Source organism: Cupressus sempervirens, chromosome 6, assembly GCF_028749045.1.
Source record: "Cupressus sempervirens isolate cs-2001-9-10 chromosome 6, ASM2874904v1, whole genome shotgun sequence".
Classification (NCBI taxonomy): Eukaryota; Viridiplantae; Streptophyta; class Pinopsida; order Cupressales; family Cupressaceae; genus Cupressus; species Cupressus sempervirens.
Window position 1 is genome coordinate 272,420,694 of NC_143123.1, and position 27,067 is coordinate 272,447,760.

The following is a 27,067-nucleotide window of genomic DNA, read 5'->3' on the forward strand; positions in this document are numbered from 1 at the left end:
ACTTAATAATTTCTTCCTCCACTTAACTCAACTTGATTTCAATTTCCTCCTCTACTTAACAATATCACTTTCCCATTTATCCTCACTTAACTCTTGTCATGCAATCTTAGTCATCTCCAATTCCAAATTATTTTAGGTCATCCAATTAACCTATAATTGTCTATAAATTGTGATTCATTTGTCTAATTTATTTAACCAAGAATCTTCAAATATTATTATATCACTATCATATCTTTTCTAATAGCTTTCAGTTTGCATTAATTTTTTTAGAGCAACATCATTGTAGAAGTAAGAAGAAATTAAGAAATTATAGAGTTTTGTTGAATAGGATGCTTGATTAGTGCTTTTTTAACAGTCATTCACATATTTATTTTATTTTTCTATTGCATAGATTAGGTCTATTTGCATTATTTGATTTTTTTGGTAGTCTTCACATTTTGTGTATTCACACCCCCCCCCCAACTAATTTCCTTGTATATATACATGTAGTATAAAAGAATGGGAGTATCCAACAATCTAGCAAAAAATTGTTAAGGAGTTTGTTATATGTTTCATCCCAACATTCCTCCTAATCAAAGTTGCCTTTGTGATTGTCAATTTCATCTTGCATCCATTATCTTTCTCACAAAGTGATCAAACCTACCTCACCTCTCCCATTCACGTTAATGTTCCAAGCTCTTGAAATATGATTTATTTCCAAATATAGTTTGGTGTAAAATAAGTACATTTTTGGGTTTATGTTACAAAAGTTTTATGTTGTTGTAAATAATTATTTCAAACCTAATTTCTTATTATTTATATAAGAAAAAATTAATAACATATAGAGTTAGAAATGACTAATCAAGAAAAACTATTCGAAAGTAAATGTTAGAACATAGGAAACTAAATGAAGAGCATGCACACCAAGTTCTAAGGAGTCATGAGATTTGTAAGGGAGGGACAAATAAAAGCCCACAATATAGTGTAGATGGAAAAATCCTAGAAAAAGTCAAGAGGAAGAGAGAGGAAGAACAAGTATAGAAATTTTGCATAACCTAATAAATGAGAGAAACAACTCAAACATATAGAGACAAGAGAGAAGATATTCAAATTAACTCTCAAGTCTAAGGATTTCATATGAATTTCAATGTGTGTAATGTGTCACAATCCTTCTAAGGAGTAAATTTAATACTCCAAAATTTGGAATAAAGAAAATTAGCTATGCATAGGACTTGTGAGGATTCCTTAGAAATATTTCTACAAGAGACAAAATAGAGGAAAATATCTTTACCAAGTAAATATCAATTCCTAAAACCCCCCTTAATCTTTACTTGAGGAGTTTACAACAAATCATTCAATATGTTACAAGTCAAGATTGTAACAATGAGTGAGAAATTTATCTTTACAAGTGAAAATATCTGCAACTTGATCTTCACCCTTAGATAAATGTATTTGTCTTCAATTTTCCCTCTAACACAGTGATGTTGAAGAGAAATTTTTTGCCCTTGCACAAAGATTGAATTATTTTCCAAGTTACTAGCTCTTTGATTTTCACAATAGAAAGGTGTAGGAGCATCTTGAGGTAGCCCAAATTCTTCAAAAAGTCTTCTTAAAATAGATCATCTCTGTATGCATTGGTACAACCTTTACATTCAGCTTTGATAGAGCCATGAGAAGTATATTGTTGCTTCTTAGGATTGCACCTAATAAATAAATAATATCTTCGAGTAGATCTCACATCATTGATATCCCCTAGATCTAAATCAATACATCATTTTAAAATATTTTCACAATTTGCATCATATAAAAAAAATATATCGCTAGTACTTTAAAACTTATTAAAAGTATTCTTGAAACTCTAAAATGTCTTCATTATGGTTTGGGCATAAATCTAGAAATTAAATCAACACTATATGTGATATAAAGTCTAATAAGAGTTAATTAATTTAAAATTCTAGTTATTTGTCTGTACAAAAGTAGCATTAACAAAGGAGTTTCCATATCAATCATTAGTTAGTTCCCATTTCACAAAGAGTAGAAGCAAGGTTAGCATCATTCATTTCAAATCTATCTGAGCGATCCTAGGTATGTTTTCTTTGAGGAAGAAAGATACCTTTAGTATTTCCCGAATTTCCATACCAAAAAATAATATAACATACTTAATCATTTGAATTCCTTAATCACTTAAGACTTAACATCACAAATCAAATATTAGAACTTGAAATGATAATCAAATAATCAACATACAGAATAATAATCACAATTTCATCTTCATTGTGCTTGATTTTTAAATTAAGACTATCTCTAATGAAACCGTTAGAAATAAAGAAAACATTGATTTTAGAATACCATGCTCTAGAAGATTGTTTTAAACTACAAATTGAATTTGTCAACTTGCAAACAAGATGCTTATTATCTTCAAATAACAAAACCAAAAGGTTGAAACATAACTTTCTTCATGCAAATCATGTGAGCTTCACTTAGAGAACCTAAGTCATTGCATGTGTGTTTGTGGCATACTAAAGAATACCTTTATTTTCAAAAATATTGCCTTAGACTTCTTTTTTGTCATCTCCTACTAATACCCACCTAGTACCCCTCACACCCTTTTTTCCTATATGAATCCCCCACCCTATATAGATAATAGATTACCCTATTTTTTTGGCCCATTTTAGACCTCCCAAAATGAATACACGTGATATAATATTGCCCCATTAGTAAAGCTACTATGATGCAAATCACCATTTAAAAAGGCAACTTTGACATCTATTTGATGAAAAAACCAATGCATATTAGAAGCTAAAGCAAGAACTAGTTTAATAGCAGACAATTTAGCTAAAGAAGCAAAAGTGTTATTACAATCTAAGCCTTCAATTTGATAACTTAGTTGAAAATTAGTACTAGGATGCTATTAGTTTAAGGAGCTTTGATGGTTTATAAATGAGTGATTACGACCTATAAAATGCTTAGTAGAGATAACTTATCTAGGGATTTGCTAGTATATTTATCTTGATACACAAGCCTAGGCATACTCATGATATCAATCTCAATAAAAAAGGCTATCATCACCTAGCATACTCATAATATCGATCTTTAAAAAAAATGCTATCATCACCATTAAAGGTTATAGTGGAGGTAGCAATATATAGTATGAAAAGACATGAAAACATGAATGCATAAGGTATATGGTAGAGAAGGATGTATATGAGAGGTGAAGTTATGAACCAAAATGGAATGATTGAGAATGATGAATATAGGAACTTGCGAGGATGGAATGCTTAACTGAAGAGGAAAATCCTCTAAGTTATCTAAGATGGTGGAAAGGTTAACATGAGGTAGAAATGATGATAGGCTTTATAAGGTACACCAAAACAAAAGTTAAGTACTTGAGTAAGTAGGGAATGATGAATTTTGTTCTATCATAATATATTCTTTAAATACAAAGACAAGCTATAGATTTTAAGCTTAAATTTATTCTCTGTAAAGTCAACAAATTTTATACATAGACATATTATTATCTTTCAAAAATATTTACTAAATGATTATTTATAACTATTCATAAAAATCATTTCTAAACATGTTGTACTAATCTTACAATTCATAACAATCATGTATGTGACATTGCTAATCTCCAAACAAATGCACCAAAGAAAAAAACAAAAGTCAAACGTGATTTTTTTTTAAATTCACGAAAACACAGCGAAATTTTTTCAAAAATTTTGTTGTTTTCGATCACAAAATATACATATTATGAAGATCATGAAGATCAACTGTTAAAAATTCCAAAAATTTTCATTATATATATGTTTTTTAAATTTAGTCAATAATGCAATTTGTAGAGAGGATGGCCATTCTCCTCCACATTATTGTTTTCAAGAACAACATCGTTAAAAAATTAACATTTTGTTTGATATTTCGCTTATCAAATATGCCGTGATAGAGAAAGCGAGCCGTTGCCTAAAAACTTATACAAGATTGGTTATGTCGCAGGCTTGATCTGTAAGAAGAATTTAGATTTGCAATGAGCTCATTTAAGATTGTTATAAAATGAGATTGCCATCAACTTCCAATGTCGATCTCACAGCACTGTGTAGAAATGGGCAATTGAATGAGGCCCTGCACATTCTGCTTACCACACACAATCTCTCTGCAGATTCCACCACATATCTTCAGTTATTGCAGGCCTGTATTCTCAAGAACGCGCTTTCACAAGGGAAAAATGTCCACTCTTTCATCGCTCACTGGCATTTTGCATTTGCTACACGAACAAGTGTTCATAATAACCTCATTAACCTGTACGTCAAGTGCGGAAGTCTGGGAGAAGCTCGTAAAGTGTTTGACCAAATGTCAAAGCCCGATGTCTGCTCGTGGAATACCATGCTTGCAGCATACAGAAGACATGGGTTTCCTCAGGAGGCAGTCACACTGTTTCACCAAATGCGACGAACAAATCTCGTACCTGATCGCTTCACTTTTGGCAGCGTAATTCCAGCGTGTGCCCAAATGGGAGCTCTGAAACAAGGTATGGACATCCATCGAAGCATTCAGGATAGTAGAATTGAGTCTAATGTTGTAGTTGGAACTGCGCTTGTTGACATGTATGCAAAATGTGGAAGCATGGACAAGGCGTCTGAACTGTTCGATAAAATGCCTCTCAAAGACCCTGTCTCATGGAATGCAATGATTGCGGGTTGTGTACAAAATGGGATTTTTGAGAAGACTTTAGAGATATTCAAACGAATGCGATTAGAAGGTTTCAAGCCTAATTCCACAACCTTTGCTAGCGTCCTTCCAGCCTGTGCCAAAATGGGAGCTTTGGAGCAGGGCATAGACATCCACCAACGCTTAGTGGAAGGGGGATTTTTGTCAGAAGTTGCAGTTGCAAGTGCTCTGGTAGACATGTATGCAAAATGTGGAAGCATAGACAGGGCAAGTAAATTGTTTGACAGAATGCTTCAAAGAGATGTGATCTCGTGGAATGCAATAATTGTTGGATATGCACATAATGGGCTTGTTGAAAAAGCTTTAGAAACTTTCAAGCAAATGAAATTGTCAGGTGTGAATCCAGACTCCACAAGTTTTGCCAGCATTCTTCCAGCCTGTTCCAAGATGGGAGCTCTGGAACAAGGTATGGACATACATCAAAGTATACTGGAAGCGGGACTTTTGTCAGACGTTGTGGTTGCAAGTGCCCTGGTAGATATGTATGCAAAATGTGGAAGTATAGACAAGGCATGCGAATTGTTTGGTAGAATGCCTCAAAAAGATGTGATTTCATGGAATGCCATGATTCTAGGATATGCACAAAATGGGCTCGCAGAAAAGGCTGTAGAAATTTTCAAGCAAATGAAATTGGCAGGTGTAAAGCCAAATTCTACAACCTTTTCCAGTATCCTTCCAGCCTGTGCTAAAATGGGAGACTTGGAACAGGGTATGGAATTCCATCAAAGCATAGCGGACTCTGGTTTGTTGTCAGATGTTGTAGTTGCAAGTGCCCTAATAGACATGTATGCAAAATGTGGACACATAGACAAGGCACGTGAATTGTTTGACAAAATGCATAAACGAAATGTGGTCTCATGGAATGCCATGATTGCGGGATATGCACAAAATGGGTTTGCTGAAAAGGCTTTGGAAATGTTCAAGCAAATGCATTCGGCTGGTTTCAAGCCGAACTCCACAACCTTTGCCACCATCCTTCCAGCCTGTGCCAAGATAGGAGCTTTGGAACAGGGTATAGACATGCATCAAAGCATAATGGAAGGGGGATTCTTTTCGGATATTGTAGTTGCAAGTGCCCTCCTAGACATGTATGCGAAATGTGGAAGCATACACAAGACACGTGAACTGTTTGAAAAAATGCCTCAAAGAAATGTAGTTTCATGGAATGCCATGATTGCAGGATATGCACAAAATGGACTTTGCAAGGATGCCCTGAAAACCTTCGAATTGATGAAGCAATCTGGAACACATCCTGATAACATAAGCTTCGCTTGTGTTTTATTTGCATGCAGTCATGCAGGTTTAGTGGATGAGGGCTGTGCATACTTCAATTACATGAGTAATTCTTATTGCATTACATCTACAATGGATCATTATGTGTGCATGGTTGATCTTCTTGCCCGTGCTAACCATCTAGAAAATGCACTAAACTTTATCATCAAGATGCCTGTAAAACCTGTGGTGGTTGTGTGGATGTGTTTTCTTGCTGCTTGTAGATCACATATGAATATAGGCTTAGGAGTATTTACAGCAACTATGCTTTTTGATTTGGACCCCAATAAATCTGCGGCATATGTTCTTCTCTCAAACATATATGCAGAAGTGGGCAGGTGGGGTGAGGTTCAAATGGTAAGGAGATTGATGAAAGATAGGGGATTAAAAAAGCTCCCTGGATGCAGTTGGATTGAAGACCAGAAAATGGTACATGCTTTTTCTGTGGACTCAGATCACACTGAGAGACACAGGGGATCCATGCATGGTTAGAAAACATGGCTTGGGGGATGAAGGCAGCAATTTTCTGGATTCAAGACACTCACTCGATGATGTGGAAGAGGAGGAAAAATAATCATATCTTGGTCACCATGGTGAATTGTGGCAACTGCATTTGGTCTGTTAAACATGCACCCTAGAGTGACCATTAGAGTTGCTAAGAAATTTTCAGTATGTGCTAATCACCAAGTGAAATGAAATTATCTCCAAGGCTGGTGTGTGAAAAATTGTTATGTGAGCTAAGTCAGAAGGTTCGGGTTCGAATTTGAATTTGAATTTAGCCACCATAAAATTTCGATGAAGCTCCACAAGAATAAAACTCCCAACGCCATGGTGAATAGGGACAATGTTCTTGCACAGATTATTGGTGGAAGCTATTTGAAAAATAGGCTTGCACTACAATAGTGTATGCAATGGCTTGCAGGATTTATGAAGAACCAAGGTTTTATTTTCAGTTTCTAGATCTTTTTATTTTAATTGAAAGCTTTTTTTTCATACAGTATTTGGCAATTCAGACAATGCTGTAGACTTTGTAAGATTGGATGCAGAGAGTGCAATGCAGAGACCTGTTTTATAGTAACATGAATGTTTTATTTAATTGTTTTCAGGAAGCTTGCAGAATCTATGAAATGGAAAGTTGGAGAACATGGAGAATGGGGAAAATCAGAAGGTGACGAACGCTACAAGTGATTAGGTAGATACTTGCCCAATATGAAATGGGAGAGTAGAGATCTCAATCAACTTTCGCCATTTTGTGTAGTTCTTCTGTTTGGATTAATTACATTATATTTTGCTTGTGGACCATTCCAAATAAAATTATATGTTTCAGATTACACATATAACATGAAAGTGCATTATATTCTGCCTGTCAACCATTCAAACTTAATACACATTCAAATGTAACATGTGGGTGCATTTAGATTTTGTCTCATTTATAGCTACGTGTTTCTATTGATGCTCAACATACCTAAAGTTGATGAGATGGCTAATAGATTTGTTTTTTAATTACAAATATTGATTTTATTTTGTATGATTTTAATTTGAAATAAATTGTTAGCCAATAGGCTTTTTCATGCGGGGAACCCCCACTGGAATTGTCTCATGCAATCAGAAGGAAAATTTATTGACATCAGAAACTTGCGCAAAAATATTTGTCTTTGTTTAGCAGTTGTTTTAACACTCACTTCTTATACATGCCATCAAGGTAATAAAGGAAATGTTTTTCATTTTGATACGATGCTGATGTGTAATCACACAGCTGGGTCCAGATGTGTGTGTCAAATTTGATAAGTTTCCTATCAGAAGCAGATATGCTTGGCACCACTTGCGAGTACACTGCATCTTTCTCAGTAATCCACGACATTATTTGTGGCAATGTGGTCTCATGGCTTGTAGTGGTTGCAGGATAGGCAGAAAAAAGATTTGATGAAAAAAATTGGAAGCAGAAACCAAAAAGTCATGGAATGGCAACCCCTCCTGAATTCAGAGACCTTGAGTTGAAGGAGGCATTGCACAATCTACATACTACACGAAAACATGCATATCTTCAGTTATTACAAACCTATGCTCTATCAAACAAATTTCATTTAAAGCTAAGTTTGGTTGATACCCATCAAATTGTTTGACTCCATAAACAAATGAGAGAGGATCTCATGGCAAATGATTTTTCCTGTGTGCAGAAGACATGGATATCCTCAAGGCACTCACACTCTTCTGCCGTATGAAGAAAATAAGTCTCCAACCTGATTAGTTCATACTTGGCATATTCTCAGCCTCTGCTAAAATAAGAGCTTTGGGACAGGGTATAGATATGCATTAAGGTATGAAGAATAGAGGATTCTAACTAGATGTGGTATTACCAACTACTCTGGTAGACATATATGCGAAATGTCGAAGTGTTGACAACTTACATGAATTGTTTGACAGAATGCCTCAAAGAAATGTGTTCACATGGAATTTAACAAGAACAGTTCATGACTCAATCCAACAGGATTGACTAAAATTGTATTTGGTCATTGAAATCAGAACTTAATTAAGCAGAATTGCCAAAGTTGTTTCCCCAAAAAGATGTTTGTTCAGCTCCCTTACGGGAGGAACTCCCACTGTGAAAAGGAAAAGGAGTGTTTGGAACCACTATCAGCTGAGGAGTTTGGTATTCATTTAAGGAAACATTTTACCCCAAATTACCCATTTGATGAAATTGCTTATATATATATATATATATATATATATATCGATCTGGAGTATGAGGTGGTGGGGGGTTCTGTCATCATTCTTTGAATTTTAACCATTCACAAAATTAAGGTATCGATGTATTTTCGCCTAACTCTGTGAATATAGTATGATAGAGTAGTGAAGCATCTTTCTACAGCATTCATTTAGGAATTGAAGCTTATTGCTTACCTTTTGTATTTTATCTTTTCAATCCATTATATCCTTCTTCACCTTGGTGTCTTGGTTACATCTCAACATCAGAGTGATACCGTTTGCTATTAACAATACTAAAACCAATATGACCAACAAATGTTATGTATCATCACAAATTTAAATAAGTCTCCTATGGTTATTTTGCAGCAGTATGTTTTACTTATCTGAATAGCACTAATGATTAAGTGCATATCTAATGGCAAGTATTTTCACATCATTATTGGAGTTACTAGATCTCAATCTACATCTTGTTCCATATCTCCTTTATCTCTTTAATCTTTAACAATGTGTGAATATACTGCAACAAGGGCTGCAGGGCAACATAGTTCCTGGAAAAGACATGCAGGACAGGTTGTTTTAGAGTAAAAAATAAGGAATGGATTGTTATATAGTCCAAACTAAGGAAGTACATTTTTTGTACTCTTTGTTGCAGGCAAGTATGGAGCTTGTGTAGCTCATTTTTGTTTAAACTCATTTAATGAATGTCTTATGAGCTTTGAGTAATGAATTCCTTACGAGCTTTAAGTACAATAATTATGTCAATGTTTGCAAATTTGCAAATATTAATTTAAATAGGAAATTGTTTCTGTCCCTTCAAATTATTTCACCATTGTTTATGTACTGAAAACTAAATAATCATTTTCAAAAAACATATTCAGCGCATGCAACTAGAAAGCAAAAGAAGATGCCGAAATTATCATTTCAGTAACTAACAGTACAAATTCAAAAATGCCATAGCTCTCCACCAATGTGCTTCGTGGCAGAACAAAATACTTGCAGAAGTAACTTTTTGATGTCTTTGTATTATCTTCCATAAAAGGAAATGATTTTTGCCCCAACTATTTTGAACAGTGTTGTATAATTTTATTTGCCAATTTCAAAGACCAAGCTTGTCGTAGGGCTTGGAAAATAAAAGACTCAGAACATCTGAGGCAGAAAAAAGTTTAATTCTATCAGGCTTGGGATAAATGGCATGCAGTACAAATGTCCATAAACCTGAATGCCAGCACAAAAGATAAGAAAGGACATACAAATTTAGCTTATTGAAGCCAGCTGACCAACATAGAAGGCAACATTCACTTGAAATGTGCAGACAACTTAAAAATGAATATCATTGCCAACTGTAAAAAGCATTGATTATCTTCCTAAAATTTTATATCATAGCTCCTGTAAGACATTGAAAAAGACTTCAATATATGACGATAACTAGAATGACTTCTAATATTTGTTGAGTCAGAACAAAGTAGAGTTTGGATCAATATTATTTGTGTTGGATTTGCAATACACAGACTTACAAAGTGCATGTACATGTGCTAGAATGTAAAGATCCAAAATCAATCATCTATGACAGGAACATCGCATGATGTCAATGCTAAATATTGGAACATAGTGAGGTGGATTGACTGTTAGAAAATATGAAAGAAATAGTGTTTTTTGAACATTCATATAAATGTTGTCTATATTTGCTAAACATTATCAAATACTTATAAGAAGGAATAAACTAGCTTATATATACCTCTATATATATATTATGCCGACAGTAATCGTTCTCGAGGCGCCTATTTTCATTTAATCCCAAGGTTATTTTAATCACAGTTGGGATTTATGAAAATGAAAATAGGCATCTCGAGAACGATTATTGTCGGCGTAATATAGATAGAGGTATATATAAGCTAGTGGCAATCACGACGCAACAGGAAAAGTATTTTTTAAATTTTTTCTATTTTTTTATGGTTAGTGCTGAATTATTTATTTCTTTTTAAATACAATTGTATAAACTTAATATAAAAATGTAATAGAGTAAACTTACCATAAAATTATTCTTGAATATTTTATTTTTAAATTCTATATATGGTGTTTATTTGCATCACTTTAATTCAGTTTTATTTTAAGCATATTGTTACGTAAAATGTTATATTGAAGAGTAGAGTTATAGTTAGGGTTAGGTTTAGTGTTAGGGTTGGGGCTATTGTTAGGGTTTGAGTTATGGATAGGGTTAGAGTTACGGTCAAGAATAGAGTTACAATTAGAGTCAGGATTAGCATTAGGGTTAGGGCTAGGGTTATTTTTAGGATTAGGAATCGTGTTAGGGTTATAGTTAGGGTTAGGTTTAGAATTAGAGTTAGAGTTAATGTTAGGATTAGGGTTAGAATTAGGGTTACAAATATAGTTAGGTTTAGGGTTCAGGTAAGGGCGAGGGTAAGAATAAGGGTTTAGGTTACAAATATAGTTAGGGTTAGGATTATAATTAGAGTTAGGGTTTGAGTTAGAGGTAGAGTTAGAATTGGAGCTCGAATAAGGGCTAGAGTTAGAGTTGAAATTAGGGTTATAATTAGGATTAGGGTTAGGGTTAAAATTAGATTTACAGTTAGAGTTAGAGAAAGGAGTAGAGAAAGGGTTAGTTTTAGGGTGATGGCTAAGGTTAGGTTTATATTTAGAGTTAGGGTTGTATATAGAGTTACATCAGGGTTGAGGTTAGGGTAAGGGTTTGAGTCGGGGTTAAGGTTAGGGCTATGGTTTTCGTCTAGATTAAAGTAAGGGTTAAGGTTAGAGTTAGAGTTTTGAGTCAGGGTTAAGGTTGAGTTAGGCTTAGGTTACGATTTTAGTGAAGGTTAAATTAAGGATTAGGGTTAGGATTAGAGTCTAATTATGGTAGAGTTAGATTTACAGTTAGGGTTATATTTAGGGTTAGAGTTAGGGGTAGGATTATGGTTTTAAAAAAGTAATTTTCTTTTTGGCATATTGTAATGTAAAATGTTATAGTCAAACATAGATTATGGTTGGGGACAAAGTTACCATTAGAATTAATGTTAACCTTAGGGATAGAATAAGGGTTAGGGTTAGCATTAGGGTTAGGGCTGGAGTTAGGGTTAGGGTTTGAGTTATGGTTAAGGTTAGGGTTAGAGTTATGGTTATGGTGATTGTTAGAGTTATGGTTAAGGTTTGGGTTAGAGTTATGTTTATGGTTAAGGTTAGGGTTAGAGTTATGGTTATGGTTAAGGTTCGGATTAGAGTTATGTTTATGATTAAGGTTAGGGTTAGAGTTATGGTCATAGTTAAGGTTAGGGTTAGAATTATGGTTATGGTTAGGGTTAGTGTTATAGTAAGGCTAGGGTTAGGGTTTGAGTCAAGGTTCGAGTTTGAGTTAGGATTAAAGTAAGGGTTAGGGTTAGGGTTAGAGTCCAATTATGGTAGAGTTAGATTTAGGGTTAGAGTTAAGGGTTAGAGTTATGCTCATGGTTAAGGTTAGGGTTAGAGTTATGGTTATGGTTAGGGTTATTATAGGGCTCAAGTTAGGGTTATTGTAGGGATAGGGTTACGGTTTGAGTCAGGGTTAAGGCTAGATTTAGGATTAGGGTTAGGGTTTTAGTTAGGATTAAAGTTAGGATTAGGGTTAGGGTTAGAGTCTAATTATGGTAGAGTTAGATTTAGAGTTAGAGTTAGGGATAGAGTTATGTTCATGGTTAAGTTTAGGGTTAGAGTTATGCTCATGGTTAAGGTTAGGGTTAGACTTATGGTTATTGTTAGGGTTAGGGTTATAGTAGGGCCAGGGTTAGGGTTAGGGTTAGGGCTTGAGTAAGGGTTAAGGTTCTAGAGTTATGGTTAGGGAAAAGTTTTGAGCCAAGATTAAAGTTAGGGTTAGGGTTATGGTTAGAGTCCAATTATGGTAGAGTTAGATTTAGGGTTAGAGTTAGGGACAAATTAATGTTTATGGTTAAGGTTAGTGTTAAGGTGAGGGTTAGGGTTAGAGTTAGAGTTAAGGTTAGGGTTAAGGTTGGAATTAAGGTTAGGGTTAGTGTTAAGGTTAGAGTTAGGGTTAGAGTTAGAGGTAGGGTTAGCATTAGGATGAAAATTAGGGTAAGGGATAGGGTTTGAATTAGAGTTAGGGTTCTTGTTACGGTTAGGTTTACAATTAGAGCTAGAGTTAGGGTTAGGGTTAGAGTTATAGTCAGGGTTAGAGTTAGAGTTAGGGTTAGGGTTAGGTTTAAAATTAGAGTTAGAGTTGGGATTAGGGTTAGGGTTAGAATTAGGGTTAGAAATATAGTTAGGATTAGAGATAGAGTTAGGGTTAGGGTAAGTGTAAGAATTAGGGTGAGGGTTAGAATTAGGGTTGCAAATATAGTTAGGGTTAGTGTTAGGATTAGAATAAGAGTTAGGGTTAGGGTTAGAGATAGAGTTAGAATTAGAGTTAGAATAAGGGTTGGAGTTAGAGTTAGAGTTAGAGTTAGGGTTATATTTAGGGTTAGAATTAAGGTAAGGATTAGAATTAGTGTTAGAGTTAGGGTTAGGGTTATGGTTAGGGTTAGCATTTGTGTTAGGGTTAGGGTTAGTGTTAGGGTTATGGTTAGGATTAGCATTAGGTTTAGGGTTACAATTAGAGTTAGAGTTCAAATTAGAGGTAGTGTTAGTGTTAGTGTTAGTATAAGAGTTAAGAGTTAGAATTAGAGTTAGAGTTAGAGTTAAAGTTAGAGATAGACATGTGGTCAGGGTTAGATTAGGGTTAGGGTTAAAGTTACATGATTAGATTTAGGGTTAGGGTAAGAGTTAGGGCTAGGATTAGGATTAGAATTAGGGTTAGTGTTAGAGTTAGAGTTATATATAGTGTTAGGTTTAGGATTAGGGGTAGGTTTATAGTCAAAGTTAGGATTAGGTTAAATATTGGGGTTAGGGTTACAAAAAGAGTCAGAGTTAGAGTTAGGGTTAGAATTAGGGGTAGGGTTAGAATTAGAGATAAAGTTAGAGTTGGAGTTAGGGTTAGAGTTAGAGTTAGAGTTAGATTTAGGGTAAGAATCAAGGTTAGGATTAGAATTAGCATTAGAGTTAGAGTTAGGGTTAGAATTAGGGTTAGGTTTAGGGTTAGGGTAAGAATTAGAGTTAGAGTTATAGTTAGGGTTAGAGTTAGGAACAAAGTTATAGTTAGGGTTAGAATTAGGTTAGGGTTAGAGCTAGAAGTGGGGTTAGGGTTAGAATTAGGGTTAGAGTTAGGGTTATATAGGTTTGGGTTAGGATTAGGGGTACAATTAGAGTTAGAATTAGGGTTAGGGTTAGAATTAGGGTTACAAATATAATTAGGGTTATAGATTGAGTTAGAGCTAGAGTCAGGGTAAGGGTAACAATTAGGGTTAGGGCTAGAATTTGGGTTACAAATAAAGTTAGGGTTAGAATTAGGGTTAGGGTTAGGTTAGATTTAGAGGTAGGATTTGAGCTAGAGTTAGAGTTAGAATTAGAATTAGAACAAGAGTTGGAGTTAGAGGTAGGGTTAGAATTAGGGCTAGGATTATGGTTAGCATAAGGGTTATGGTTAGAGTTAGGGTTAGCATTAGGGTTAGGGTTATAATTAGTGTTAGTGTTAGTGTTAGTGTTAGTGTTAGGGTTAGGGTTAGAATTGGGGCTAGAATTGAGGCTAAGGTTAGGGTTAGGGTTAGGGTTAGGGTTAGGGTTAAAATTAGAGTTAGAGTTAGGGATCAAGTTAGAGTTAAAGTTGGAGATAGAGTTGGGGTTAGGGTTAGGGTTGGAGTTAAGGTTAGAATTAGGATTGGGTTTATGATTAGAATTAGGGTTAGGATTAGCATTATATATAGTGTTAGGATTAGGATTATGGGTTGGATTAGGGTTAGAGTTAGGGTTACAATTAGAGTTAGAGTTATAATTATAGTTAGGGTTAGAGTTAGAGTTAGAGTTAGGGTTAGAATTAGGGGTAGGGGTAGGGTTAGGGTTAGAGATAGAGTTGGAGTTAGAGTTAGAATATGGGTTAAAATTAGGGTTAGAATTAGCATTAGAGTTAGAATTAGAGTTAGGATTAGAGTTATAGTAAGGCTTAGGGTTAGGGCTAGAATAAGGGTTAGGGTTAGAATCAGCATTAGATTTAGGATTATAAAGGATTAAGGTTAGGGTTAGGGGGAGAATTAAAGTTAGAGATAGAGTTAGAGTTAGAGTTAGAGTTAGGGTTAGGGTTAGGTTTAGGGTTAAAATTAGAATTTTCTAGTTAGATTTAGAGTTAGAGTTTGGGTTTGTGTTATTATTGCGGTTAAGATAATTTTTGGGTTACTAATCATATTATAGTTGATGTTAGTGCTATTATTACACTTTACCTTGGTGTTAGGATAACTAACAGGTTAAATTTGAATATGGGTTAGTTCTATTATAGTGCCCATGATTAGTGCTATTGTGATACAAGTTATTAACCTTTTTAATAAGGTAATCCCTCCCCCCCCCCCTCTCTCCCTTTCTCTCTCTAACTACACCCATTAATATCTCCCCCCACTATCTAAATATACCCTCTCTCTATAGTCTCTAGTAATGCCCCCTAATCTGTCTCTCTAATCTCTAGATACACCCACTTATCTCTCCCACCCTACTTTCTAGATACTCCTCCTAATCTCTCTCTCCCTTTATGCTCTCTAGATACACCCCTAATCTCTCTCTCTCTCTCTCTCTCTCTCTCTCTCTCTCTCTCTTTATGTGCTTGCTCTCTAGATACACCTCATAATCTCTTTTTCTCTCTCTCTACATAAAACATGCTTTTATAAGAAACATAATATGAGCTCCTTCTTGTCTACAGGTATGCTCTCTCTCTCTCTCTCTCTCTCTCTCTCTCTCTCTCTCTTTGGGTGTGTGTATATACATATTATCACTTATAAAAAATATAATATTATTTCTAGTTACTTGTACATATAGGGTTAGGCTAAGGTATATAATTTACTAAATGATTAGTACAATCATATATAGAGTAAGAGTTAAAGTTAGGATCCAAGGTTTACAATTTCATTTATATGACACTCAGTGTTATGGTTAGGGTTAATAAGTGGTTAAATGTTACACTAAAATAAGGGACAAGGTTAAGGGAAGTATGATATTTAGGCATAGTGTTGGAGTATTTGGAGTAAAACTCTGGTCAAATTTGGGATATATGTTATACAAATGACTCGAATAGTGGAAAAATTAATTCATGAAAGGGAAGTTTTAAGTCCCAACACAACAATTCAGATGATGTTAAAAGTGTGAAAGAATATTATAAGTCTCCATGAAAGTTACATTGAACAATGGGGAAATAAAATTGCCAATACAACTAATTAGAAGTAAAAATTTGAAACCGGAGACAAGAATGAACTATATACAAAAAATATATTTATGATGGTGTAAATACATGTCACATTCTTCAATGATTAGGATTCTTTTGTGACCTTTATTTGAACAATGATTGTGAAATACTTCTTTCATCATTGAGGGAAACCCATCCACTTTTGTAGATGTGTCACACAGAAATTTTTATGCATCTTCCATATGCATTTCTTCCATTTCCTCAACATAGTCAATTGGAAATATTGCTTCTCTACAACTTTGATTATAGTTGTGTGCATCTCTTTAATTATTTGTAGGCATTTGTCAATCTCAATCTCAAAGAAATCATTTGAGATAATTGAAGTAGTTAGGCTCTAGTATCCAATAATGTTTGATTCTCTATTCGAGGTATCCATAACTCAAATAGTAACCTGCAAACTTATAAACAAAAATCAACATATGGAAATAATCATAATGAAAAAGTATTAATAGTTAACATAAATTATTTCAAATGAATAATGTTCAAAATAACATAAATAAAAATCAAAACTATTTCAAATGAAATAGTTAGATTGTAATGCCTAAAATATGGTGGCATTGTCTTCCACTTTTCAAACATTACAAACATAAATATTAATAAAAATCTATATATAATATGAAAAATATTTAAATAAAATACATATATAATCTAATTAAATAATGACAATATAAACTAAATATATGATTCGTTTATTTTAAATTAATCACTAACTTTAATAAAATACAAATTTTATTGATAAGGTGACCTTCTTATCCACATCAACGATTAAATTTAATTATGAAACATTAAAAATATAAATATTTTGAAACATGCAAATATAAAACTATTATGAAACATACAAATCTAAAACATGGAAACCAAAAGTATTTTGAAATATGCAAATCTAAAACTAATGTAAAACATAGAAATGTAAAACTAAATTGAAACATGCACATTAAAAATCTACAAAAGAAATGTATTATCAAATATGTAAATCAAATAGTATTTGAATCCTAAATCTAAATCAAATATACAAGGCTAAACTATATGGAACTTTAATCTACTCCTGTTCAAAAACTCTAATTGCTCCAATAATCTCCATCTCTTCCTCCTTGCAAAAACACAAAATGAAAATGAATTGAGGAGCATATGTTTTATAATTTATGAGAGAACCCTCATATCCCCCAATAGATGTCTTTTGACATTCCATGAATTTGTTTCAAATTCCCCCACTCCTGACAAAAAATAAGCATGAATGTGCATGCAAAAATGTATTTAACAAAAAGAAAATGTTTTATATTTAAAATTTTAATTATTAAGTTATTTCAACCCTATTTTCTTGGGTTCTATTTTTTTGGCCTTATTATTTCAGGTCCTATTATTTCGGCATCCATTTGGCTTAATATTATTTTGGCTAGCTATTATTTCGAGAACTTTATTTTATTTTATAATTCAATAATGATAAAATATATACTAAATATATGATTTATCTACTTTAAATAAATCATTAACTTTAATAAAATATAAATTGTATTGATATGGTGGCATTCTCATCCAGATTAATAATAAAATTATGCTTTGAAACATGAAAATATAAATACTTAGAAACATGCAAATGTAAAACTATTGTGAAACATTCAAATTTAAAACATGCAAACCAAAACTATTTTGAAATATGCAAACCTAAAACTAATATGAAACATGCAAATATAAAACTAATTTGAAACATGCACTTTTAAAATATGTAAATGAAAAGTATTATAAAATATATAAATCAAATAGATTTTGAATACAAATCTAAATTTAAATCAAACATGCAAGACTAAACTATTAAATGCAAGCCTAAATAGTTATGAATAGAATTCTAAATCTAAATGAAATTAATTAAAATTGAAATCTAAATCAAAGTAGAATATTATAACTAATTTTGAATTTCAATTTACATCTACATCTAAATCTAAATGAAAATATAAATAAAAAATAGAAATCTCACCTTCAAAAATGTTACTCCAAAACTTCAATCAACTGCTATTCAAAAACTCTAATCTAATCCTCCAATAACCTCCACCTCTTCCTTCCTGCAAAAACATAAAATGAAAATGAAATGAGGAGCCTTGGTTTTATAACTTCTGAGAGGCTCCTCATATCCCCCAACAGACGTCTCTTTACATTCCACGAATTTGTTTCAAATTCTCCTACTCCCCACAAAAAATAAGCATGAATGTGCATGCAAAATTATATTTAACAAAAAAAAAATCATATTGAAATTATTTCACCCCTATTTTTTCGAGCCCTATTTTTTCGGGCCCTATTTTTTGGTCCTTATTTTTTCGAGTCCTACTTTTTCGGGCCCTATTATTTCGGCCTCCATTTGGCTTCTTATTATTTTGGCCAGCTACTATTTCGAAAATTTTTTTTTAATATTTAATTTGGAAGTTTGTAACCACTCCCAATTTTTTTTTATTGATGAAGAATTTTTTTTGGCATATTCTCGTGCTGAGTATTTGTGTTGTGATTGTATAGAACGCCTCTCGGCATAATTACTTATACATTTTGTAAAGACTATCTTTTTAGCTGGGTTGAAGCAGCCCCTCCATTGAATCTGAACTGAGCCTAACAACACACATCAATTATAATTAACAGACAAATTTTACAAATGATTCACACCATTCACCTATCGGCTAGTTATAATTTATATACGTAATAATAATTGTATTTATGTTATAGTTAGCAAATAACTTGCATAATGAAATTCATATATTAATGATAGAGATAAGAGAATAAATGTTGTTTATATTAGATAAAATCGCAAATTATAGTATAATCTTATATTCATAATATTAAAATTTTGTGCATGATAAATTGTTATTAATGAGATAAGGGTTCAAAGGTAGTTCAAAGAGAATTAAATAGGGTATAAGTGTTGAAGTGACAATATGTTTAAAACAAGGGGAACTCAAAAGCATTAGGGCTATAAAAAAATTAGAGAATCACAATGAGAGATACTCATGGAAATAAAAGAATATTACAAATGTAATCCTAATATGGTCAAATTAATTACTTTAGTCTTGTGTGACAAAAATATGAAATCATTTTGAGTGTCAAGTTTTCATTGCATGATATAAGAAATGAATAATATTGCATAAGTTGCCTACCTAGCAAATGCTTGATTAAATTCACATGTGCATCCAAGTTTTGTTTACAATTCTTACCACAACTACATTAAGAATCTTTAAAAAATTATGTGTTTCGTGTTGATAATTTGGCTAGGGTAGATGATATAAGGTTGTCATTTTTGGCAACATATAGTCAGGATTAAGTGAGCAAATCATGGAGATAAAGATTTGATAGATGTACTTAGAAAACTGTCTAAGTATCACATAGTTTATCTAATAGCACATGCATAGTTTTGATCAACGCAATTCACAAAGGTATCTCTAGCACACATAAACTTAGTTATGATAAGAACAAAGTATGAGGATTCTACAACTAACTACACGAGGTTGTATAGACAGTACAGACAATATCAGTTTTACAGTGATAATATTGAACAAACAGGATATGATAAACATAAGGAAATGTAAATATTAAGTTAAGGATGACATCCTAGATGTTAACCCTAATTCAGCAAGAATTAATTTTGTATTTTGGCAAATGTGTAAAGGTATGGAGGTCGACAATGCAAGTTATTATGAAATAACTTGGTATAAAGGACATAACTTGATATGCCGAGCTTTTTGATGTCTATGACATTGAAATGCTATTGTTTTGAGATGTGAATTATAACGGTCGATCAGAGCAATACAGACATATGATCAGTTTTGAGAAGAGCAACAAAAGAAAAAAATCAAATATTGAAGATATCAATAGCAGTAAGAGGTTTTGTACTTATCCCTTATATTGAAGAACATTATTGTACATTGCATGTTTGGGCAGTGGGATCATCTTACATATTTTCTGTAATTATAATAACAACTCCTAATAGGGTTTAGGCTTCTAACAAGGCCTAGTCCTCTAACAAGGATCGAGACACTATATGGATGTAATAAACTCCTAACAGGGTCAAAATCTGTCACCAGATGCTTTTGATTAGTGGATCATTTTGTGGGCACTATCCCCACTAAGGTTTTCCCTTGTTCAGGGTTTCACTGGTTAACAAAATATGGTGTTATGTGTTGCATTACTTTATGGTTGTGTTTATTGTTTAACTTAATCAAGTTACTTTCATATGCAAGTTATAAGATTCTTAATGATACCCATAATCCGACAAAAGTTTGTGGAATACTGATTCACACCCTCCCCCCCCCCCCCCCCCCGCCCCTCAATATTTCCTATTTCTAACATTCCATGTCAAAATTTAATAATAGAAAATATAATTTACAATAATCGAAGACTTGTGATTCATATGATTAACAATTTTTGCTTAGCTATTCAAAAATGTGGCGATGTTTTTGATTAATTTAAAAATAGATTTTGAAGGGACTCGAAACCCTTAACAACTTTTAAAGTATAAAGATATTCAACTAAAGCTGTAAGAAAATATGCTACCAATAGACACGAACCAAAGACAAACCAAAGGAATAGTTTAGAGAACAATACTATTCAAGACCCAAAAAAACCAACAGAATAGAAGGAAAAAATAGAAAGCCCAATCTACCTATTGGGTTTGAAATCGAAAACCCGCAACATACACAAAATAAGGAAAAAAACATGATTTTCCTTTTCCTCCCTTCTTCAGGGAGTGCAATGTCATGTCAAAATGAGACAAGGACTTCTTATTGTTGAGATAATGGGTGTTACACACATTGCATAATATTGTTATATTGCATTATTTTATTTTATTATATAATGTTGCACCTCGATGGACATGCAACATGGAAAGATTCCCATGGGATGTACTTGATGAGTTGTATTGTAACACTGTGATAATATTTCATATAATTATTCAATATTGGGAAAAAGAATTAAATATTCAATATTAAATGTGGGGTCAATAAGTTACTTTCTACTACATAAGGAGCCACAAGGGTAGTTGTAAAGACAAGAAGAAGGCAAATAGATCGAAGGCAAAAAGGGAAAGAGTCGAGCAAGACAAGGCTTGACAAGTTAGCCAAGGGAGCATTTGTGAAGGTTGGAAACATGGCATGGGATGTGTTGATTCATGCTTGTTCACATGGATTGTTCAGTTGTGGCTATGGTTTTGAAGACCTCCATGGTTGTATTGCAATGGTATTTTTGCTGAATAATACATGTTGATGGATGCTTTTGGAGGTTGGGTTTTTTCCTTCAATGAGGGTTTCCTAAGGTATATCTTGTGTCACATCGTTGTGGGTATGTTGTCTATTCTCTTGTATGTGGATTTTTATTGCATGTTTATTTTAGATTTATTATGGGTTATGTGAAAACAATTATATTCTTTGTCGCAAGTTTTCTCACAAGTGATATCAGAGCTATGGTTTTATTATTGTAACCCTAGATTGAATTCATGGGAATGCATGAGAGGATAAAAGAAAGGGAAAAATATATTATTTGTTTATTGCAGCTATGAGAGTTTTGGTTTGCTATTATGATGGGATATTGATAGATTTTTGGGCATGTGAAATTTTTGGACAAAAGGGTTTTTTGAATGTTTCATTTAAATGAGGTTTTAAGGGCTAGCCTGCAAAAATGACCTCCTAGGTAAAAACAAACCTCACCATTGGATCTAGGTCAATGTTTTCATAAATATTGATATATAATATGCCCTAGTTTGGCCATGTTCAGAAGAAATGAAAGGGTTTTTTAGTTTCAGCCCGTGATGGCCATCAAATTTAATCCCATCAAAAAATTTCGTCGCAAAAAAAAATCACGATGAAAATGGTAAAAAGATTGTCTTAGTAAAATGACAATAACTTTCTCTCAGGATATCAGATTTCAGACTTCTTATAGCGTTGGAAAGTTAATTCAAAGCACTACAACTTGGTGTAGGTTTAGTTCTATGATTTTGACACTTTATCAAGTTTTAAGAGCCCAAAAGTAAGATGTTATTTATTTTGAGCACAAATTAGGGCATAACTTGGGCATACAGAGTCAGATTTTGGACTTTGAGTAGTCAACGGAAAGCTCTTGGAGAGATCTACACATTGTTTCAAATTTGGTGCAAGTTTGGCATGGTTTATTTCATGATATATTAATCTAAATAGATTATGGTATATATTGACTATGGTAGCATTGTGAGTTTATGATATTGTATATTTTGGAGATTTGGATTTGATATCATTGTATACTCGGTTCATATTTTAAATTGGTCTCATGATGATATGGTTATCAATGTTTGGTTTTGATATGTATAATGACTTGTTGGGTCTACAAGTTGTGCAGTGTTCTAAGCGATCTATACTTATAGGTTGCATTTATAGCTTGGTTATGGGTTGTCTTTGCCCATTGATCTTTCATTATTGATGCATATTCAGATTGATGACTTGTATTTGGGTTGTCTATGCTCTAAGTCATATGATTTGTTGATTTTTCTTCATATAGAAGGGTGAGATGTTGTTTCCAGGTACAGTCATGGGGGAGAATTGTGGTTGACTATTTTATGCTAATAGGTTGAACACTTTGAGAGTTATTTGCTCGTTCCATGGATGTGATCATGGTGTCATGGATTTTCGCATGACATGATTGGATATACAGGTACATCCTTGATGTTCATTAGCTTGGATTTCTAATTTGGTTATGGTGGTATATCTTCTTGGTTGAGGATCATATTATTTGGTTTCTTTTAAAGATCTCATGATGTGCACTTTGAGTTCTTTTATGATTTGATGCCTTAGTTGATTCTCATGGTTAGAGGATGGTTTTTCATCATGATGTCATGGATAGCTTGGATACATGATTTAGTGAGAGCTTGTGACAGTGATGGGGTGGCAGTGCATGACTAGTTCCTAATTTGATTTGTATCTTTTTTATTTGGAGATCTTGGTTTATCTTCATGTAGGAGATGGATTTTGTGATGCCATAGGTGACTTGGTACCATGGTTGAGTGGGATTTTTTTGGCATTGATATAATTATTGAGTATTTGCAAATGTTGGAGGTTTGTCTTAGATCCCGTTGTTGCAGAAGCATCTTTGACATTTGCATGGTGCACTTGTTATCTTCATGGTGTGTGAAGATGGTTAGATCTTGAGGATTCATGGGGTTCTTGGTTATCTTCATGGTGTGTGGAGATGGTTCTTCATGGTATGTGTGTAACGAAACTCATGTGCGGAAACAACTTCCTACACTAATCCCTTAAGGAAAGTATTGTACAAATTTCTATTAAATTCTTACAAATTCATATTCAATAATAACAATAATATTGCAGTCAATCATGAATATAGAAAACATGTAGAGAAAAAAACACATAAACACAAAGATATGTCGGTGGGAAAAAATCTTTTGGTAAAACAACCCCACCCCTCCAAAACCTGCACAATGTATATCTTCAACACAAAAGGTTACAACACACTTGCAGTGCAAGTTCTTTCAGGACACAGAAGACCAAATCAGTAGCAACATACCATACCAATACTACTCTTTCTTTGTCTCCTATCTACAACCTTAAAAACACTTATATCATGCACTTTCCATTTTTAGGGCAACTTCCAAAGAACAATCGTATTAGGGTTTTATCATTCTCTAAAAAAGTAGGAACCCAAAAAAAAATTCCATGCAATGCCCCGAACCTCGCGCGCTAGATGGAGACTCGAGTATACAGTACTCAATGATCAATTGCCACATGTCTTCACGTCTTCACCCATCATCAAATCTTCCAGAAATAGCTCTTACGCATCATAGGAATCTGTCATAATCATTTCAGCCATGATCTCCTTACACACAATTCAAAATGCTGACACATACAAGTGGAGTGACACATCAACATGCCAACTGGACATGTACACTCACACTTAATTACATTTTTTGCAAAAAATACATTTACAAAACAAATAATAAGAATAGGAATTATCCAAGGTCAGGAAACCTTATTCCTAAAATTCTCCCACTTGTCAAACACCTTGTAAGAGCAACAGGAACATAATAGGAACTAACCGCTATAGGCCAAAAGACCCATAGACTCTAAACACCATCTGAACTTCTCTGTGTCCACTGGTTTTGTCAATGTATCTGCAACATTCTTTATAGTATCTACCTTCTCCAAATTTACCTTTCCATCTTCCACCATATCTCTCACAAATCAAAACTGCACATCAATGTGCTTCGTTCTAGTATGAAAAGTTGGATTCTTTGCGAGGCAAATACCACTCTGACTGTCATACCAAATAGTAATCTATCCTGCATCAACACCAATATCAGAACACAATCACATAAGCCAAATGGCTTCCTTACAAGCATGAGTAGCAGCCATGTACTCAACTTCTTTAGTGGACAAAGCAACCATAGGTTGTCACTTACTCATCCAACTGATGACACCACCAAACATAGTGAACACATAAGCATAGGTAGATCTCTTGTTGTCAATATCACTTTCCTAATCTAAATCCACAAAACCATGAATAAAATGTGGAGGTCTAGAAGAGTTACCATTATAACAAATGGAGTGATCTAATGTATCGCTCAAATATCTGAATACTCACTTAACTACATCCTAATGTACTTGTCCAAGATTATCCATAAACCAACTCAAACTCTCGTTGCTTGGGCAATGTCTAGTCTAATATAGACCATAGCATACATAAGACTACCAATAACACTAGCATAAGGTACTCTACTCATGTCCTCCACCTCACTAGGAGATTTTGGACAATCATCTACAGATAACTTTGTTCCCATATAAACAAGAACACACAATGGTCTACAATCTACCATGTTGAACCTATCTAACACAGACTTCACATACTTACTCTGACTCAACCAAAGTTTTTTGTTAGATCTATCTCTACTAATTTGCATACCCAAGATGTACCTTGTTGCCCCAAGATCCTTCATCTCAAACTGTGCTAACAACTAAGTTTTATAATCAGAGATCATACCCTTACCCTTCCCAAACAACAACATATCATCAACTAATAATGCAACAATAAAATGGCGATCATTTTCAACTCTGAAATAAACACAATGATTTGATTTTGATCTTACAAATCCAATTGACAACACAAAGGCCTCAAACTTAAGGTATCACATCATAGGAGATTGTTTCAAACCATACAAAGACTTCTTTAATTTGCAAACCAAAGATTCTTTACCTTTAACAATGTAGTGCTCAAGCTATGACATATAAATCTCTTCCTCCAAATCACCATGAAGTTAAGTTGTCTTCACATTCATCTATTTTATCTCTAAATCATATGATACAACAAGAGATAAAAAAAATCTAATGGATGTCAACTTTGCAATACGAGAGAATATTTCACCATAATATATTCCCTCTACCTATGAGTACCCCTTCGCAACCAATCTAGCTTTATACCTTTCAACACTGCCATCTGTACAAAATTTCTTCTTAAACACCCATTTGCTACCAACAGGTTTCCATCCTTTAGGAAATGTTACGGCATCACTCATGGCCTCAATCCAGGAACCTACATCTTCCATATCCAAAGACTCTTTCATAGATCTAGGCTCATTAGTGTTAGTAATCAAAGTGAAGGCACAACTGGAATCTAACATAGAATAACCAAACCTTTCTAGTTGCTTTCTTACTCTCCTAGATCTCCTCAAGGGCCAAGGTTGAGGTTATTCTTCCTCTTCTTTTGAACTATCAGAGCTACTAGAGCTCTCCTCATCATTAGACCTAACATGGTCTTTATGTTCAGTCTTCTCAGGGGTAGGAGGCAACTAAACAATATCTTCTTTCTTTTCTTTTTCATTTGGTTGTAGTAAAATAGGAGAAGATGTTAGCTCTCTAAAAATAAGATTTTTGTTATACAACACCTTACTAGTCACAGGGTCCCAAAGCTTGTATCTTTTCATACCAACACCATATTTGACAACTTTGTTTTCCAATTTAGATCTTTTCTCCTTTGGAACATGTGCATAAGCTTCACAACCAAAAACATGAAGATGTCTAATTAAAGGCTTCTTACCATACCACACCTCCATGGGTGTCTTACCAACAAGAGATGATGTGAGAGATTTGTTAACTAGATAGCAAGCAGTGGCCACAACTTCAACCCAAAATCGTTGTTCAAGACCAGCTCCACTAAGCATACTTCTAGCCTTCTCCATCAGTGTCTTGTTCATTCTTTTTGCAACTCCATTTTGTTGTGGGGTGTAAGGATTTGTCTTATGCCTCTCGATATCTCATTCTTTACACAACTATTCAAACTCTGCTAAGAAAAACTCACCACCATTGTCAGTTCTCACACACTTAATATTCTTACTAGTCTGATTCTCTACAAGGGCTTTAAATTCCTTGAATCGACTAAAGACTTGTGTCTTACTTTTCAGGAAATAAATCCATGTCCTTTACTATAATCATCTATGCGTGATACAAAAAATACAGACTTGGAGATTGAAGGAACTTTTACAAGACTAAATACATCAAAAATAATAAGATCCAAAACATCAAAAGATTTGTGAGAACTAAACTAAATTGAACACAATTTTGTTTACCATAGACACAATGTTTGCAAAAGTTGAACTCGAGATTACAATCATTTAACCCCTCAACAAGGTTCTTATTTTTTAGGGTTTTGAGACCCTTCTCACTAGTGAGGCCAAATCTCATATGTCATAACATTGTCTTTTCTATAGGAAGCTTGCCTTCCAATGTGTTTTCACCCTTCGGTACACATGTTGCACTGCTATCGAAACCAATAACCACAATCTTCTTCACTGATTTTTCAAATGGTGGGGATGAAGTGATAGCTACTCTCTTCATTGAAATAGAAGAACTATTGCAGTGAGAAATGCATGCATCAAGCTAAAACAAAGTACCTCTCCTAGTACCCTTAGCAAGCACCATAGCTCCTCTCATCATCTTAAATCCATCTTTAGAAAAAACAACTTGCACATCTACATCATTCAACATACTTACAAATAATATGTTTCATGCCAAACCAGGGATGTGCATTACCATGATGATCCCCTTTACTCGTCCATCAGGGAAT

The 27,067-nt window shown here is 33.7% G+C and overlaps 1 pseudogene across 1 annotated transcript in view; it reads left to right on the forward strand.

Annotated features, from left to right (window-relative positions):
* The window catches only part of LOC149552281 (pentatricopeptide repeat-containing protein At3g09040, mitochondrial-like), a 58,536-nt pseudogene extending 51,134 nt beyond the window's left edge, over positions 1 to 7,402 (forward strand). Inside the window, exons 3-4 of the transcript XR_016352895.1 lie at positions 4,133 to 6,913; positions 7,080 to 7,402. The product of XR_016352895.1 is annotated as a pentatricopeptide repeat-containing protein At3g09040, mitochondrial-like (transcript). The remainder of the gene's footprint in view (positions 1 to 4,132; positions 6,914 to 7,079) is intronic.
* The last annotated feature ends 19,665 nt before the right edge of the window (positions 7,403 to 27,067 follow it).